We start from the raw sequence: 19,531 nt of genomic DNA, 5'->3' as shown, positions 1-19,531 counted from the left end.
TCTCTTCTTAGTTTTATTAACATATTATCCGTGTTGGTATGGGTTGGGGGGGGGGGGGGGGGTGAGGGAGGTAGGTTTGACATGTGCACCTACAGATACAATGCAAAATAATTTTTTACTGTATGACAGGTCAAGTAAATAATACTTATTTGGTGGTAGGTAGCAGCAAAATGGAAGACAAGTGACATTAAAATCTATTTTTCAGACTTTAATGCATTTGTATAATGAATACATCAGTGATAACTGTTATAACCTTTAATCCCCAATAATTGTGTGGATATTCAAACACACTCACTCAGAAACAAAAACTGGTTACATGATAACAACTCAGTATCTCTCATTTGACTGCCGTGCCGTGACATGCGGCCGGCGCCGTTCGTAGCTAGGTGGCGCTCCCGCGTTCAGCCGAGTTGCAGAGCGCCTCTATCGCCATTTGCGTGTACTGTTGTGACGGCACTGTTAAATGTCGTGGCACTGTCACAACACTTTTCCCCCCTTGAAAAAAAAAAAAAAAAAAAAAAAACACTCACTTCCTTGGAGACATGGACAGTGTGGAGACATCCATGGCCTCTTGTGAGGCCCCGAGAAGATCCCGCGGAGAGACACGAGAGTATGGTCGAAAATATCCAGGACGGAAACTCGTGCGTGGAATGTGACTCCAGGACGAGATGATGGGTGAAAACTCTGGAGCAGCATCCATAGGTGTCGTGGACCTGAGGGTGGGCTCCAGCAAGATGAGTCCCGGAGAAGGCAGCGTCGCGACTGAGGCCGGTTCCAGCATACACGGAAGCGGTAGCGATGTCGGCTGCATCAACACGTATGGTAGATCGGCAGCAGCAACAGGACTGGCTTCTTGGGCTGGTGGAGGCGAAGGAAGGGGCGGTGGCACCGGCGTGGCCACCACTCATGGTCGCATCTGGTCATAATGGCAAACAACCATGCCATCGTCCGTACGTATTTCACAAAGCCGGCGGCTGCGAAGAGCCTTGACCACCCCTGGAATCCATTTAGGGCGAGATCCATACCCTCGTTCCCACATGTCGGTGCCCACCGAGTATTTTCCCACACTAGGGGACACAGCACAAGGCCTGACAGGGTGAAGCAGGTGCAGCAGAGTGCGCAGTTGGTGGCCATGCAAGAGTTGAGCAGGGCTGCGATCACCCAGAGGCGTGAAGCGATAAGAACTCAGAAACTGCAGCAGAGCATCATCTGTGGAAAAATCACCAAGGGATTTTTTCATCTGGCTTTTGAAAGTGCGGACAAGGCGCTCGACCTCCCCATTCGACTGCGGATGGAAGGGCGATGATGTAACATGATGAATCCCTTGTCCAGTACAAAAATCATGGAAGGCCTGCAAAGAGAACTGAGGGCCATTGTCCGTGACGATCGTGGATGGAAGACCTTATAGCGCAAAGATTTTGTACAAAGCCACCGTTGTCGCCGCAGTGGTGGGCGACGGACATCGAACAACAAACGGAAACTTTGAGAAGGCGTCAATCAACAGTAGCCAATAAGTACCGAGGAAGGGGCCGGCAAAGTCAGCGTGCACCCGTTCCCATGGCTGCGCCGGTTCAGGACATGGAGAGTGTATTGTACGAGGTGCAGCCAGTTGTTGAGCACACTGACCACACGCAGCAACCATGTGGGCGATGTCCAAATCAATACCGGGCCAATAAACGTGCCTGCGGGCCAGGGACTTAGTCCAAGAAATCCCCCAATGGCCTTCATGCAACAGTTTGAGAACAGCTTTGCGAAGAGAGGCTGGCGCCACGACCCGTGGAGATGCGCCATCTGTGGCCAGAAGAACAACACCATCACGAACAGACAGACGAAGGTGCAAGGCATGGTAGTTGCAAAGGGGATACGATGCCCGGCCCTTGGTCCTGTCCGGCCATCCCCATTGAACAAAACCGATCACCTGACGCAGGACCGGGTCCCGCGCAGTAGCCGACGTGACCTGCGAACCTGTAAGTGGAAAACCCACGACCGCACGGCGTTCTTCCTCATCAATGTGGAAACAGAGTAGTTCATCACGATCGAAAACCAGGTAGGGGACCATTGGCAATCGCAACAATGCTTCAGCATTGGCGTGCTGGGCCGTGGGGCGATAGTGAATCTCATAGTGAAAACGAGAGAAGTATAAGGCCCAACGTTGCAGGCGGTGGGCTGCCTTATCCGGAAGAGACGCCGATGGGCTGAACAGAGAGACCAGCGGCTTGTGGTCGGTGATGAGGTGAAACTTAACCATACAAAAAAACGCTGAACTTTTTTAGAGCATAAATGATAGCGAGCGCCTCCTTTTCAATTTGAGAGTAACACCGTTGCTCATCGTTGAGGGTCTTGGAAGCATAGGCGATGGGTCGTTCCGACCCATCCTCATACTGATGGGCGAGAACAGCCCCTAGGCCCTACTGTAACACGTCAGTCGCCAGAACCAAGGGCTGACCCGAACGGAATGTGGCAAGACAAGGCGCCAACTGTAAATGAGCCTTCAGGCGGACAAAAGCCTGCTCACACTCGTCGGACTAACAGAAAGGGACGTTCTTGCGTAACAGCTGATGCAGAGGATGAGCTACCGCCGCTGCGGATGGAATGAATTTGTGATAATAAGCAATCTTGCCTAGAAACACCTGAAGTTCTTTGACCGTAGACAGCCGGGGTGGAGCGTTAATGATCGCAACGTGCTGTCATAGAGGTTGTATACCCTCACAGGACAAGTGGAAACCAAGATACACTATGGAGGGTTGGAAGAATTGTGACTTGTCCAGATTGCACTTCAACCCAGCCGAATGCAAAACCCGAAACAGTGAATGCAAATTGCGAAGGTGCTCCTCAGTGGAGGCCCCCGTGACAACAATGTCATCCAGATAGTTTATGCAGCCGGGAACGGAAGCCGTGAGCTGTTCCAAAAACAGCTGAAAAATGGCCGGCGCGCTAGCGACGCCAAATGGTAACCGCTGGTACTGATACAACCCACAAGGAGTGTTGATGACGAGAAATTCTTTGGAAGAAGCATCCAATGGCAACTGATGGTACGCCTCCGATAAGTCAAGTTTGGAAAAGAACTGGCCCCCAGCGAGCTTGGTAAATAAGAGGATAAGTGTCAATGAGGCTCTGAGCGTTGACGGTGGCTTTAAAATCACCACACAATCGCAGACTCCCGTTTGGTTTAGAAACCACCATGATTGGCGATGCCCATTCGCTGGAGGTAACAGGAAGGAGAATCCCTGAAGCTGTTAACCTGTCTATCTCAGCCTTGACAGATGCACGCAATGCCACCGGAATAGGGCATGCCCGGAAAAACTTAGGGCGAGCTGTAGGTTTAAGAGTAATGTGGGCTTCAAAATCCTTGGCACGACCCAGACCAGCAGAGAACACGGACGAAATTTCAGAACACAATCCATCCAGCTGTTGATACGGAATATCCTCAGATATGAGGTGCACATCATCAATGGAGAACCCAAGCAACTGGAAAGCATCATAACCGAACAGGTTTTCAGTGCCCGCATGATCCACCACATAAAACGTGAGGGGCCTAACAACAGACTTGTTGGCAGTGGAAGCATCAAACTGGCCAATGATAGGAATTTTCTGTTTATTATAAGTTCTCAGATTTCGCGTAACTGGAGACAAGGGAGGGGAGCCTAACTCCAAATACGTGCGAGAATTAATGAGAGTTATGGCAGAGCCAGTGTCCACTTGCATGCGAATGTCTTTATCCAGAACACGAACAGTAACAAACAACTTATTTGTTTGAGAAAGCACACAGTTAACATCCATGTCCGATGCCTCGTCCTCGTCGACAGGAACTTTAGGGGACTGACACACAGAAGCAATGTGGCCTTTTTTCCTACATGAATTACACGTGGCCCAACGTTTTGGACACGCGGCCCTGTCATGCTGTACGAAACAACGTGGACAAGAAGGAAGTGCGGAACGAACCTGCTTCTGTGGTTGCTGTTTTCGCTGTGAGCGTTGCGGCCCAACGCGACGTTGTTTACACGAGTGAACTGCCTCCACATCTTCGTTCTCCTGTGAAACAGGCAAATTGTCCGTGTCGAAAGTTGACTGTACAGCGCCTACATCACACCACGCGTCTATTTGCGCGCCAGCAGCGTGAGACACTTCAAAAGATTGAGCGATGCTTAGAACTTCCAACAACGACGGGTTTGGCAGTTGTAGGGCACGTTGCTGAACTTCTTTATCAGGAGCAAGCCGTAGAATAGCATCCCTAACCATTGAATCAGCATAAGACTCATGATGAGTGTACGTGACAAACTGACATTTGCTACTCAGACCGTGTAGTTCCGCCGCCCAAGCCCGGTAAGATTGATGGGGCTGTTTACGACACTGGTAGAACACCACGTGGGCGGCAACAACGTGGGTGTTTTGTGATAATAGACAATAAGTCACTTTTCTTGGAAGGGCAGGGAGGCAGGTTCCCGCAGAGGGGCTGACTGAGATAGCAGCTGATAGATCCGTGGGGAAATCCAAGATAGAAATAACGACTTACACATAAGAGCGTCAACAACGCCGAAAGCCAAGAAGTGTTGCCGCAAACGCTTCTCATAATCCTCCCAGTCTTCAGCGGCCTCGTCGTAAGGAGGGAATGGAGGCGGAGAAGAGGAAGACAGACATTGAGTAAGCGACGTCGACAATGCCTGAATAGCAGCCGTCAGCTGTGTTTGTTGTGCCTGAGTAGCAGCCGTCAGCTGTGTTTGTTGTTCAATGAGCGCTTGCATAAGCTGTTCCATGTCTGCCCCGTCACGAACACACAAATCCACAACGCAGTGAAAATATCCGACCTCGTCGCCAAAAAGTGTTATAACTTTTAATCCCCAATAATTGCGTGGATATTCAAACACACTCACTTACAAGGGAACATCCCCATCGCACCCCCCTCAGATTTAGTTATAAGTTGGCACAATGGATAGGCCTTGAAAAACTGAACACAGATCAATCGAGAAAACAGGAAGAAGTTGTGTGGAACTATGAAAAAATAAGCAAAGTATACAAACTGGGTCGTCCATGCGTAAGATAGGCAATATTAAGGGCAATGTGAGATGAGGAGCGCCGTGGTCCTGTGGTTAGCGTGAACAGCTGCGGAACGAGAGGTCCTTGGTTCAAACCTGCCCTCCACTGAAAATTTTGCTTTCTTTATTTTCGCAAAGTTATGATCTGTCCGTTCGTTCATTGATGTCTCTGTTCACTGTAATAAGTTTAGTGTCTGTGTTTTGCGACCGCATTGCAAAACCGTGTGATTAGTTGACGAAAGGACGTGCCTCTCCAATGGGAACCAAAAACATTTGATCGCAAGGTCATAGGTCAACCGATTCCTCGACAGGAAAACACGTCTGATATTTTGTATACGACACTGGTGACAGCATGTGCATCACATGACAGGAATATGTTGTCGACCCACCTAACTAGTACACTTGGCGAATGGGTGAAAAGTTCCCTCTACCTTGCCCGATTTAGGTTTTCTTGTGGATGTAATAATCACTCCAAAAAAAGTGATGAAAACATAAGAGTTTTTCACTTAAACTGAAAATAAAAAGTTAAAATTTTTGGTCGAGGGAAGAGTTGAACCAAGGACATCTCATTCCGCAGCTGTTCACGCTAACCACAGGACCACGGAGCTCCTCACCTTACATTGCCCTTAATATTGCCTATCTTACGCATGGACGACCCAGTTTGTATATTTTGCTTATTTTTTCATAGTTCCACACAATGTCTTCCTGTTTTCTCGATCGATCTGTGTTCAGTTTTTCAAGGCCTATCCACTGTGCCAACTTATAACTAAATCTGAGGGGGGTGCGATGGGGATGTTCCCTTGTTAGAAACAAAAGCTGGTTACATGATAACAACTCAGTATCTCTCATTCGACTGCCGTGCCGTAACATGCGGCCGGCGCCGTTCGTAGCTAGGTGGCGCTCCCACGCTCAGCCGAGTTGCGGAGTGCCTTTATTGCAATTTGCATGTACTGTCGTGGTGGCACTGTTAAATGTCGTGGCACTGTCACAACAATAACTTTATCTGTAAGGGATAAGTGTAGTGTTCCACAATGAAGATAGTCAAACACAGAAAAAATTCTACTTGCCAGGTACCAGCAGTGACAGATACAGACCAAAAATCACACTGTAAGGTCCAACTCTTAGATATGCTGATCATGCAAGCATTTTTAAATTTGCCAGTTAAATTAACTGTGTTTGACGTAATATAGATTAATAGTCAAGGGAGAATTTAAAACCTAAATTTGACTAGTATGAGTCACGAGAATAAGGAAAACTTCTATTTAATGATGTATTAAAAACAATTTTATAAAATAAGAGCTCATGATTGAACTCTCAAATATTTTATCTAATGTTAATAAATAATGTTCTTAACTTGTATAATTCGAAGGAAACTCCTGTTACTCACACTGTTGTGCCTCATATCTGTGACAATTTGTAACTAGCAGCACAAAGTGTAACTGATATCAGACTCTGTGGCATCCACTCCATGGTACAGGGAGTTAGGTGGAATGGATACCTACCAGTAAACCCAATTTTTTAAACAATCGATCTCCCATCTATAAAAAGAGCTTCAGACTTCTGATTACTTCACAATGAGTTTAATGTGTAAAATATTTTATGTTTCATCTATATCTACATCTACATGGATACTCTGCAAATCACATTTAAGTGCCTGGCAGAGGGTTCATCGAACCACCTTCACAATTCTCTATTATTCCAATCTTGTACAGTGCGCGGAAAGAACAAACACCTATATCTTTCCATACGAGCTCTGATTTCCCTTATTTTATCATGGTGATCATTTCTCCCTGTGTAACCCAGTGTCAACAAAATATTTTCACATTTGGAGGAGGAAGTTGATGATTGGAATTACATGAGAAGATTCCGTCACAGCGAAAATGCCTTTCTTTTAATGATGTCCAGCCCAAGCCCTGTATCATTTCAGTGACACTCTCTCCCATATTTCGCAATAATACAAAACATGCTGCCCTTCTTTGAACTTTTTCAGTGTATTCCATCAGTCCTATCTGGTAAGGATCCCACGCCATGCAGGAATAATCTAAAAGAGGACGGACAAGCATAGTATCGGCAGTCTCCTGAGTAGATCTTCTACATTTTCTAAGTGTCCTGCCAATAAAACACAGTTTTTGGTTAGCCTTCCCCACAACATTTTCTATGCATTCCTTCCAATTTCAGTTGTCCGTTGTTGTAATTCCTAGGTATTTAGTTGAATTTATGGCCTTTAGATTTGACTGATTTATCGTGTAACCAAAGTTTAACGAATTCCTTTTAGCACTCATGTGGATGACCTCACACTTTTCATTATTTAGGGTCAACTGCCAATTTTCACACCAGTCAGATATCTTTTCTAAGTTGTTTTGCAATTTGTTTTGATCTTCTATTGTCCTTATTAGAAAATAAATGACAGCGTCATCTGCAAAAAACCTAAGATGGCTGCTCAGATCATCTCCCAAATTGTTTATATAGATAAGGAAGAGCAAAGGGCCTTTAACAATACCTTGGGAAATGCCAGAAATCACTTCTGTTTTACTCAATGACTTTCTGTCAATTACTACGAACTGTGACCTCTCTGACAGGAAATCACAAATCCGGGCACATAACTGAGATGAATTCCATAAGCAAGAAATTTCACTACAAGGCACTTGTGTCATACAGTGTTAAAAGCCTTCCAGAAATGCCGAAACATGGAATCGATCTGAAATCCCTTGTCAATAGCACTCAACACTTCATGTGAATAAAAAGCTGGTTGTGTTTCACAGGAACGATGTTTTCTAAACCCATGTTGACTGTGTGTCAATAGACAGTTTATTCAAGGTAGAAGCATGTCTAAATAAGATTTCAAATTATGTTTACAGTTTGTTGGAAACCACTGAGTGCTCTCACTATCAAACGCTGGATGAGTAGAGTCTATATAATTTTCTCTGTTTTGAACAAAAACTAGTTTTTCATGCATCTCAATGTCTATGACATCATATATCTTGAAATATGTGTCATACAGTGATATAATTTAATAGGTACATTCAGTGGTATATGTGGATACCATCTGCAAATGTGTAGAAACCAGAGTTAGAGTTAGTAGTAATCATTGTAAATCTTGGGAAGACATAAATCAGTAAGCTGACATATTCTGTCTATTTTCATTTAATTATGTCATATGGAATAATGTTCTGGGACAACTCAACTTTAAGAAAGTATTCATGGCTCAAAAATGTGCCATAAGAATAATGTGGGGCCCTCATCCATGATCATTCTGCAGACCTCTGTTTCAGCTTCATGGTATATTTATTCCGTCATGAATTTCCAAGAAGAAAAATGAAATTCATTACTCCACATCAGGGTTTTCTTTAGCAAAAAAGAGGTGCACAATGATATAAAATGTCTGACAAACAACAAAGTAAAATTTGAAAACAAACTGAAAAAGTCTTTCCTTGACAACTCTTTCTATCCTGTAGCAGAATTTCTGGGAATGTGAAAGACTCGTTCCACATCATTACAATGAATCGTACAAATGATCGATGGAGCATGTATGTAAAATACTTGTTCAACATTTTTACAATTAATCATATAAGTGATCAATGGAACAAGACCTCTTAGTACCATGTTACCCTTGTGGAGACGTTCCATCTATATGCTCTCCCTCTGCATTGTGACTACATAACAAATAGTACTACTGCCTTTTTTACCATTAAAAGCTACATTCTCTTAAATAAACATCATGTCTTTCCAGAGGCTGCTGGGCCTTAGCACCTGCAGACAGTGCCCATTTGTGTGTGTGTGTGTGTGTGTGTGAGAGAGAGAGAGAGAGAGAGAGAGAGAGAGAGAGAGAGAGAGAGAGAGAGAGAGAGATAGTTCTACTTCTGATGAAGGACTCTGTACAAAAGCTGAAAATATTTCTGGCATAATCCGTGTCACTTCAGGCAGGGGTTTACCTTCTTAGTCTCAGGTGTTATTGAATTTAACAAATGTTAAAATTCAGGAGTAAGTAAGAAATACGTATCTTTTTGTTTTCTCCAAAAAAAATTCCTGCTCCAAGATACAGGCCACCAAAGATGACACTGCGAACACCATTTTGAAGATGCGAGTTTCGGAATTTTTTTTTAAAAATGCTGTTATCTCTGTAACAGTTCTAGATATTTCGTTAGAGCTTTTTTTATTTGAGAGATAATTGCTTTATGCTTACAATGATATCCTCCGTTTGGACATATCTGTCTAAGTTCTTTAACTGTCATCCTTTGAATATTTTTTATAACTAGTACAAAAATTTTTTTTTCAAAAATGCCAATCCAGAAAAGTTAGATTTTTTTTCTGTTGATTAATACCATGTAGTACTATATTCTCTGTAAAGGAGAGCTTCCACACTTAAGTTGGACAGGTTTTATTTTAAAAAATCATTTTTTTTTTAACTTTCCAGGGTAATGTTAAGTCTTCACTGAAGTAACATTGTTTATTTCTATTGTCTTTGTTGCATTTAGGCCTATTTCCTATCACTTTCTTTGTTGCAATTACTTCTTTTCTCTTTCATTGTTGCAGATATTTCCTAAACTTTGTTGTAGTTCCTTGTCAGTTTCTTTGTCATGGTTGTTCATTATGTTTATGTATTGTTGTTGTTCAGTGCTAATTTGTTTACTGAAGAGGCTTCTAAGACATCTAAGACCATCCAGTGAGTTCTGTGTCTTTGTGAGGAGTTTGCCAGTTGACACAGTTGCACTGTGTTTTGTAAAAAGGACAGTTTGGCATGTCTTCTGACTGGGGCCACAGGAGAGGGTAACGTGCTGACTATTGGCATAAGCATAAAAGAGTGATATATAAGACAAAAAAAAACAAACAACAATGAAGCCAGAAGAAGGTATGAAGAAAACTTCACAGATGGGCCGTTCACATCGTCATACTACGAATCAAGTGAAATAATCCGTTCGGACCCCTGCATCTGCGATAAACGTGCTGAAAAAGGTGTAATGTGCACGGTATGTAAAACTGTGTTCCATTATAAATGTGTACATACAGATCCAAAACGTAAGATATGGTTCTGCTCGAAATGTCTCACAGATGATTTAGTTCACATACTTACGGAAAAAACTGTTGAAACAAAATTACACTTGGAAATGGAAAAAAGAACACATTGACACCGGTGTGTCAGACCCACCATACTTGCTCCAGACACTGCGAGAGGGCTGTACAAGCAATGATCACACGCACGGCACAGCGGACACACCAGGAACCGTGGTGTTGGCCGTCGAATGGCACTAGCTGCGCAGCATTTGTGCACCGCCGCCATCAGTGTCAGCCAGTTTGCCGTGGCATACGGAGCTCCATCGCAGTCTTTAACACTGGTAGCATGCCGCGACAGCGTGGACGTGAACCGTATGTGCAGTTGACGGACTTTGAGCGAGGGCGTATAGTGGGCATGCGGGAGGCCGGGTGGACGTACCGCCGAATTGCTCAACACGTGGGGCGTGAGGTCTCCACAGTACATCGATGTTGTCGCCAGTGGTCGGCGGAAGGTGCACGTGCCCGTTGACCTGGGACCGGACTGCAGCGACGCACGGATGCACGCCAAGACCGTAGGATCCTACGCAGTGCCGTAGGGGACCGCACCGCCACTTCCCAGCAAATTAGGGACACTGTTGCTCCTTGGGTATCGGCGAGGACCATTTGCATCCGTCTCCATGAAGCTGGGCTACGGTCCCACACACCGTTAGGCTATCTTCCGCTCACGCCCCAACATCGTGCAGCCCGCCTCCAGTGGTGTCGCGACAGGCATGAATGGAGGGACAAATGGAGACATGTCGTCTTCAGCGATGAGAGTCGCTTCTGCCTTGGTGCCAATGATGGTCGTATGCATGTTTGGCGCCGTGCAGGTGAGCGCCACAATCAGGACTGCATACGACCGAGGCACACAGGGCCAACACCCGGCATCATGGTGTGGGGAGCGATCTCCTACACTGGCCGTACACCACTGGTGATCATCGAGGGGACACTGAATAGTGCACGGTACATCCAAACCGTCATCGAACCCATCGTTCTACCATTCCTAGACCGGCAAGGGAACTTGCTGTTCCAACAGGACAATGCACGTCCGCATGTATCCCGTGCCACCCAACGTGCTCTACAAGGTGTAAGTCAGCTACCCTGGCCAGCAAGATCTCCGGATCTGTCCCCCATTGAGCATGTTTGGGACTGGATGAAGCGTCGTCTCACGCGGTCTGCACGTCCAGCACGAACGCTGGTCCAACTGAGGCGCCAGGTGGAAATGGCATGGCAAGCCATTCCACAGGACTACATCCAGCATCTCTACGATCGTCTCCATGGGAGAATAGCAGACTGCATTGCTGCGAAAGGTGGATATACACTGTACTAGTGCCGACATTGTGCATGCTTTGTTGCCTGTGTCTATGTGCCTGTGGTTCTGTCAGTGTGATCATGTGATGTATCTGACCCCAGGAATGTGTCAATAAAGTTTCCCCTTCCTGGGACAATGAATTCACGGTGTTCTTATTTCAATTTCCAGGAGTGTATCTCAGTGTCATTGGAGGAGATAAAAGGGTTTAAAACACGACTGTAACAAAGTCACGCAACAGAACACAAGTAAATCGCATGATAAATTTCAATCAGATACCAGAACTTGTATCAACTCTAAAACAAATTATAGCGTGTGTAAAAACTATGAGAGAGGTGGCAAAAATAGCGTCATATGCATTATATGCGAAAGAGAGCTCAATTTACGGTACAAAAAACTCAGTCCGTCGCAAAAAACAGACGAAAACAAAATATCGGAGTGGGAATGTGATACCTGTAACAGCATAGAGTTACCAAATTCACCAAATCCCTTTAAAAAACAATATGACGTCCAAAGTGCATTAAGGGGCTCCGGAAAGGCTCAAAATCATGAAAAGTTCAATTTTTACTTCTTTGCGTTTTCTGAATCTGCAGACTATTACCTTTTAATAGATATATAATTTATTCAATTCCGAAGACTACAACTATTTTTAAATTTTTTTTGAAATGTGTTCTACATGGGCGTGACCCATTGTGGCGCTGTTAAACTGCTGTCAAATGGTGTTATTATTAGCGTCCGTGTTCATCAGGTACATTTTAGTGATGTAAAGTATGTGTTGTGGCTAACCTGTGATGGTTCAATATATATCGCTGGTGTGATTGTCGATTGTTTCATGTTTATTTACTGTGTCGTTATCTCGAAAATATTCGTAATTAATTCTGTTTCTTGAGTCTCTGCTTTGTTGAAGTATAATAGTGTGTAAAAGTAAAGTTATTAGAAATCCTCTGAATGCTTTTAAGAAAAGGAGAAATGTTGGAAAGCCAAAGGTATGTGTTATTACTGTATACAATAAAGACAACAACCAAGTGAGTGAACCCAACCTCTCAAGTACACCTGCCCATAGCAGTCAAAGTGGGAAAGAAAATACTTCACAGAAGAAGCTTGGTTCAATGAGTGAAAACTATGAATGTTTTATGGGCAAATCGGATGTGAATGAAATATTTGATATGTCGGTTCTCAAAGGAATTTTTTCAAACTGTGTAAGATGTATTCATTGTAGTGAAGTTGGTCTGGAACTCTCCATAATAAAGCACGTAGGACTTGCTAGTGAAATACAACTGAAATGTGATAAGTGTTCATACATGACCACCTTTTGGAACAGTGTTGCAGTAACTGCAACTGAAGAAAATGGTAGCAAAATCTACGAACACAACATTAGATTTGTTTATTCCTTGCATTCAGTTGGTAAGGGTGCTACTGCAGGTGCAATTTTCCGTGGCATCATGAATCTTCCAAATCCCCCAACCAAGTTTACGACCTATAATAAATTAATAGGGTCTAAAGTGGAAGATGTCTGTATAGAATCTATGAAGAACGCTGTGGAAGAGGCAGTAATGGAAAATAATGGTAACAGAGATTTGACTGCACCGTTCGATGGTACCTGGCATAAACGGGGACACGCATCTCTTCATGGTGTAGTATCTGCCACCAGTATGTATACAGGGAAAGTTTTAGACGTAGCAGTAATATCAAAGTATTGTAGATGTCCACAAAAATGTAAAGGTTCACATGAAAATAATTGCAAAGCTAACTATAGTGGCAGTAGTGGAGGAATGGAAGTGGCTGGTGTTGCCAGTATATTCCAGCGTTCTGAGGCGTGTGATAAAGTGCGATATGTTAATTACCTTGGTGACGGTGATTCTAAAAGTTTCAAACATGTTCAAGGACTGCAGCCCTATGGTGATGTTATAGTGCAGAAATTTGAGTGTATTGGACACGTACAGAAGCGAATTGGAACAAGACTTCGGCGACTGAAAGCTTCGTACAAAAAACAAAAACTCAGTAATGGTAAAGGGTTGGATGGGAAGGGAAGGTCAACTGACAGTGTAATTGACAAAATACAGAACTATTATGGAATGGCTATTAAGCAAAATACACAAAGTGTCGACGAAATGAAGAAGGCTGTTTGGGCTCTTTTTTTTCATACTTCTTCAACCCATGAAAATCCCCAACATAGCTTGTGTCCCAAAGAAGAAGACAGTTGGTGTAAATATAACAAAGGATTGCTAACTGGTGAAGTGTACACTCATAAGCATAGTCTGCCTCATGCAATAATGGAGGTGATAAATCCTATTTTCAGAGACTTAGCAGCACCTGAACTGTTGAAAAAGTGTATTCACGGAAAAACTCAAAACCCCAATGAAAGTGTAAATAGTGTTATATGGTCGAGAATCCCCAAGACTGTATTTGTTAGAATAGAAACATTTCACTTTGGTGAGTATGATGCTGTTGCGACTTTCAATGATGGCCACATTGTAAGGTGCAAGGTATTTAGAAATATGGGAATGAAGATAGGTTCTAACATGGTACGAGCAATGTTTGCTTTAGACAAGGAACGCCTTCGGGCTGCAGACAGGGCTGTAAAGAGTCTAGAAATACAAGCAAGAGTAAACAGGAGGAGGAACAAGAGGAAGCTGGAGGAGGAGTTTGCAGAGGATGAAAATAATCCATCCTATGGACCTGGAATGCACTAAAAAGTTAATCCAATCTTTGTCGCTCGATTCCCAAAACTTTTATTTTCTCATACTAATTACATGTTTTCTAAGGATCTTCCAAACATATTTGTTTCAAACTTTCAGTAAATGTTACACAGTACCTTCTGCATAATTTAACACAGCCTTTTTCCAAAAAACTGTATATTTTTGAATATATAAATAAAAAATTGCAAAAAAATGTTGTGAATTTTGATTACAATTGAAAAAAATCATCTTTAATAACTGAACTAAAATTTTGTAAAATCCCTGTGTTAAGTTGTAGCCCATATTCCAATAAATAATCTGTAAAAAGTTCAACTTCCTACCTCAAATACTTTGTGAGGAAAGATGTAATTTATAAGCGTTATTTTAACATTGCAAGTATAGGGCGTTCCGGAGCCCCTTAAGTGACGACTCTGCATCAGAAAATGCTACTGCAAACATTCAGATACCTAAACCAGCCATTTCTGCACCCTTGAAAACTCAAAAACTACAACGACATGTACCTATGTCGCAGCAAAAATATTCGTGGTCGCTTGATGAAACTTTGTATTCTAGCCGACAGTCATGGACGCGGAATCACGTGTTAATGAGACAGCAGTTGTGAAAGGCATGAGCTTTGTTAAAATGGGAGCGCCCCTCTCAGAAATAATGAATGCTATCAGATATAAAGAAATTATGGAGTTATCTTCAGGCGACTTTATAGCTCTGCTTGGCGGCTCAAACGATAAATACAGAAACGAAACATCCACAGCTTGCTCAGAATTAAGGAAATAACTGCTTCATATGTCGCACCCAAACGCTCTCTTTGTGACCATTGCCTGCCGCTACGATTTGCCACATTGGTCTTCTGTAAACAAGGAGATCAGAGCTACTAACGATCTTCTTTCTGATATATGCAAGCAATTCAAAAACGTTGATGTTGTTGATATTAGCGACATTGGGCACAGGTTTCACACAGCACACATGGCCTTCACTTGAACAGTCTAGGGCAGGAAATTGTGACCCAGAAATTACTGGAAAAAACAAGAGGCACCTGCAAATATCTGCAACACAAACAGCAATATCAGTAAAATCGCCAAAGCCAGTTGCAGCAAGTACAACACAAATGACGACAGCAGCAGTACCACCACCACCAACAACATCAACAAAAGCAATGACAACAACAACAACAATGGAAGAAACAGCAATAACAATTAAAACTCCATCAACAGCAGAAGAAATATCAGTAGCTGAAGAAAAACCAACATCAGTTACAGCAGCAGCCCCACCTCCAGCAGAAACAGTGTCAGTAAAAAAAGCAAACACAGTCACTGTACGAGAAACCATGTGTCACCGACAGCATCAATAGCAGCAGTCACTGAACTTCCAACAACAGTGGCAGCTAATCAACCCTTCCTGAGGAGGAGCCAAAGGCTAGGTGCAGCTGCTTCACTTAGCAATGTTTTCATGGCACCAAACGAAGAAAAGGAAGAGATTGTGGCAATCAGACTGAAAAATAGCAGGTAAGTGAGAAAAATCAGCAACAAAGCAGCACTTCACCAGGTATTGACAAAATACAAATACTTGCAAAACTTTCAAGATAATGAGTCAAAACATTCAGTGTCTCAAGAATACAGTGTTAGAATTAGAAGTCACCATAAACAACTTTGTAGATATCTCTTGTATTTGTCTATCAGAATTGTTGATGCAGGGTCAGTGAATTAAGTCTAATAAATATAAGCAATTTTGAATTAGCATTTCATTATTGCCGCAGTGTTTGTAAAAATGGTGGAGTATGCATGTACACTAGGGCTGGGCTGCAGTGTAAAGTTAGATATGAAACATACTATCTAAATATGCAGAAACATTTTGAATCATGTGCTATAGAGCTAAAATCTGAGGAGAAGCGTAAGAAACTAATTGTCATATCAATATACAGGTTACCACCAGGTGACAAAAACATATTTTTTAAAAATTTGGGAACAGTGCTAAACATTTTGTATAACAATGAAGTGAACTTATTCCTATGTGGAGATTTTAACATCAACCTGTTAACTGATAATGAAGAAAAAAATACAGCTTTTGAGTATCCTAAACAGCTTTTGCATGAAACCACTCTTCACAGACCCCACTAGAACAACAGAGTCATCTTCGTCCCTATTAGATAATATCTTTACAAATATCGAAAATGACGTTACCGACGCACAAAACGTAAACTTAGGCCTTTCAGACCACAACACACTAGTAACATGCTTCTGTACCTGAGGTGGTTAAATACAAGTGGGAATATAAAAGGCACTTCTACCCAGAAAAGGTTAACATTTTTATTCAATCCTTAGCAAAAGAAACCTGGGAAGATCTATACTCAAATGAATCATTCAATGCATTTTATAATACTTTCATGTCCATATTTGAGATGTGTTTTCCACAAAAGCTGAGAAGAATTAATGTCATGCCAAGCAACAGCAGCCAGTGGATAACACCTGCTATCAGAGTAGCCAGTCAAAAGCTAAAACTTCTCAATCGACTGAGAAAAGACAACCAAGATGAACACTTTGCAGAATATGTTAAGACTTATAAGAAAGTAATTAAAACAGCCAAGACAATGCACAATGACAAAGTAATCATAGGGACAGCAGACAAGTCGAAAGTAAATTGGAATATAGTAAGAAAGGAAACAAACAAAAGTGTTAAAAAGCAAGATGACATTGTATTAAAAAATGATCGTTGTGTGTTACTCAGAAATGGTACTCTAGAAAATTACATAAATGACTATTTCATAAACACTCCAGTCAATCTGAGTAAAAATTTTGCTAGTAATAATAGTAGTACTGACTGGGTTCAAAGAGAGCAAAGTGGTAATTCAATATTGCTATGTCCCACAACTAAATTAGAAGTGGTTAAGATAATAAAAACAATTAAGAATAAAATGTCCTCTGGAATTTACAAGGTACCAGGTTCAGTCATAATTAAATGTGCTAGTGTCATAGCAGAACCACTCTCACATATCATAGACATGTCATTAACAGAAGGGATGTTCCCACAAAGATTAAAAATTTCAAAAATAAAACCATTGTATAAAAAGGGTAATATAAATGAAGTGGGAAACAATAGACCGGTTGCTTTGTTATCTGTATTTTCAAAAATGATAGAGACAGTCATGAAAAATATAATTACAAGATAAATCGAAAAATTTAATCTACTTTCTGTAAACCAAACTTATTTTTGCAAAGGAATGAGTACAGAAACAGCAATTACCCAATTCATCGAAAACATTGTAATGGGACTTGACAGAAATAACAGTACAGCAGGAATAAACTTAGACTTGTCAAAGGCATTCAATACTGTTGATAATGATATCTTGCTAGACAAACTAGTAGCTTTAGGTATACGAGGACTTGTATTAAAATGGTTTGAGTCATATCTCCACAATAGAAAACAGGTAGTAGAAATTACCTCAGTAAACAATAAAAGCCAAGCATTGTGTACAGATTGGACATGCAGACTGTACCAATCGGAGTACCTCAGGGCAGCATTCTAGGACCTCTCTTATTTCTTAGATATATGAATGATAACAAGATCCCAATCAGTGGTACACACATAACTTTGTTTGCTGATGACACAAATATTGTTGTAACAGACATAAATAGCTAATTACCAACATCTGCAACCAGAGTTTTGGAATACATACAAAACTGGTTTGAACTGAACAGTCTAACCTTAAATACTTCAAAAACTAATTATATACTTTACAGGAAAACAAACTCATCGTTATAATGTGAACCTCAAAATTCAAAATAAACAAAAGTGTAGCTGCCACAAAATTCTTAGGTGTCCAAATTAATGAAAATTTAGACTGGAAAGCCCACATTCTCTACCTCACTAACAATTTAAGCTATGATTGCTTTGCATTATGCATAATTAGTACTGTGTGTAGTAGAGAGTTAACAGAACTGTCTACTTTGCTTACATCCATTCTGATATCACCTATGACCTAACCCTCTGGGGTCATTATAAGGCAAACATGAAAACCATCTTCACCTTACAAAAACGAACTGTAAGAATAATTTCAAACAGTACAAGGCTAACACCTTCCAAACAGTTATTTCAACACCTAAACATTCTACCCTTACCATGCCTCTACATAAAAGAAGTGTTGTTAATATAAAAATGAACATTTAAATTATAAAACCAACTCAGATCTTCATTCCTACAGTAGAAGAATGTGCAATGACATCTATATATCAAGAGTAAACAAGGATTTAACACAAAAACAAACCAACATTTACGGTACTGTTTTGTACAACAAACTTCCAACTCAGCTAAAATAAATAAAACCATTGTCTACATTCAAGGAACAATATTTAAATTCTTAATGACGAACTGCTATTATAATATAAATGAATATATGCAGTAACATTGTAGCAAGTAACTGCATTCATTTACTATTTGTTAAAAGTACCATAAGTCAAATGCTTGCCACAGCCTCAATGTTAAATTTTCTGAACAAAAGTGTTAAATCAATTATTTACTTGTAATGTATTTTCTGTAAAAGATCCTTCTCGTACGTCTATATTATTACAGTAGTCAAAGTTGTATTGCCCAAAAATATTGTGATAGGCACAATGAAACATTGCATTATGTAGGAAACCGTACGCCCTGATCTTATTTTTGTTATACCTATCTTCTTTGATGAAATCCATTGTCGCTGGATGAATTAACTACTACTTTTACTACTTTCACAGAATAATGACAATGATAGAGTCTGAAAAGGCGAAGCCTCCCATGGTGCAGATGATGCAGATTTTGCATCAATAGGGGAAGAATTAAATACCCTGAATCAGTCAACTAAAGAGGTAGCTGTTAGTCCTGCTAAGAAACCATGGTCAGTAAAGTTGAGTCACAAGCTCTATGCACGAAAAAAGCACAGAGAAATTAGTAAAGCTATTGATGAATACACTACAGCAAAACTAACTGCAATCTTCAAAGTACAAATTCCATCTTCAGGAGAAAATGAAACAAAGCACTCTTGCAACACTTGCCAGGAATTTTTCACAAATATCAATTCAGCTGTTGAATATTGTGCATCCTACAGTGAAGAGTTGCAAGTTTTAAAAATTGTTCCAGAGACATTTTGAAAGAAAACAATTTTGGACCAAATTCCATCAGTATCAAAGTACATGGTATGCAAATCAAGGAATGTGATGTCTGTAAAAGGAGTATTTGGAAGAATAGATCCCTATTACGGTCATCCTGTACAAGCAGCTCAAGTTCAAATAGTGCAGTCACTTTAACTGGAGGATTAAAGGGACTGTTCTCACCAGAGTGCCAACAAATTACACTATAACTGTAGCAGCTGAAGGTCAAAAAGTTGTGAAAGTGAAGAGGTACATGACTATCAGTGTTAAAGAAACTTCTGCAATTTATAAGAGCAACTATACAACTTCACATATTGGAAGATCAAAATTTTATGCACTACAACT

General features: G+C 41.4%; 1 protein-coding gene across 1 annotated transcript in view; it reads right to left on the bottom strand.

The window, feature by feature from the left end:
- The window catches only part of LOC126153794 (dynein regulatory complex protein 1), a 385,975-nt gene that overhangs the window by 302,816 nt on the left and 63,628 nt on the right, over positions 1 to 19,531 (bottom strand). The window lies entirely within an intron of this gene.

The sequence above is a fragment of the Schistocerca cancellata genome, chromosome 2 (assembly GCF_023864275.1).
Source record: "Schistocerca cancellata isolate TAMUIC-IGC-003103 chromosome 2, iqSchCanc2.1, whole genome shotgun sequence".
NCBI classification, from domain to species: Eukaryota; Metazoa; Arthropoda; class Insecta; order Orthoptera; family Acrididae; genus Schistocerca; species Schistocerca cancellata.
The sequence above is the reverse complement of the archived record's forward strand: the minus strand, read 5'-3'. Positions and strand labels throughout refer to the sequence as shown.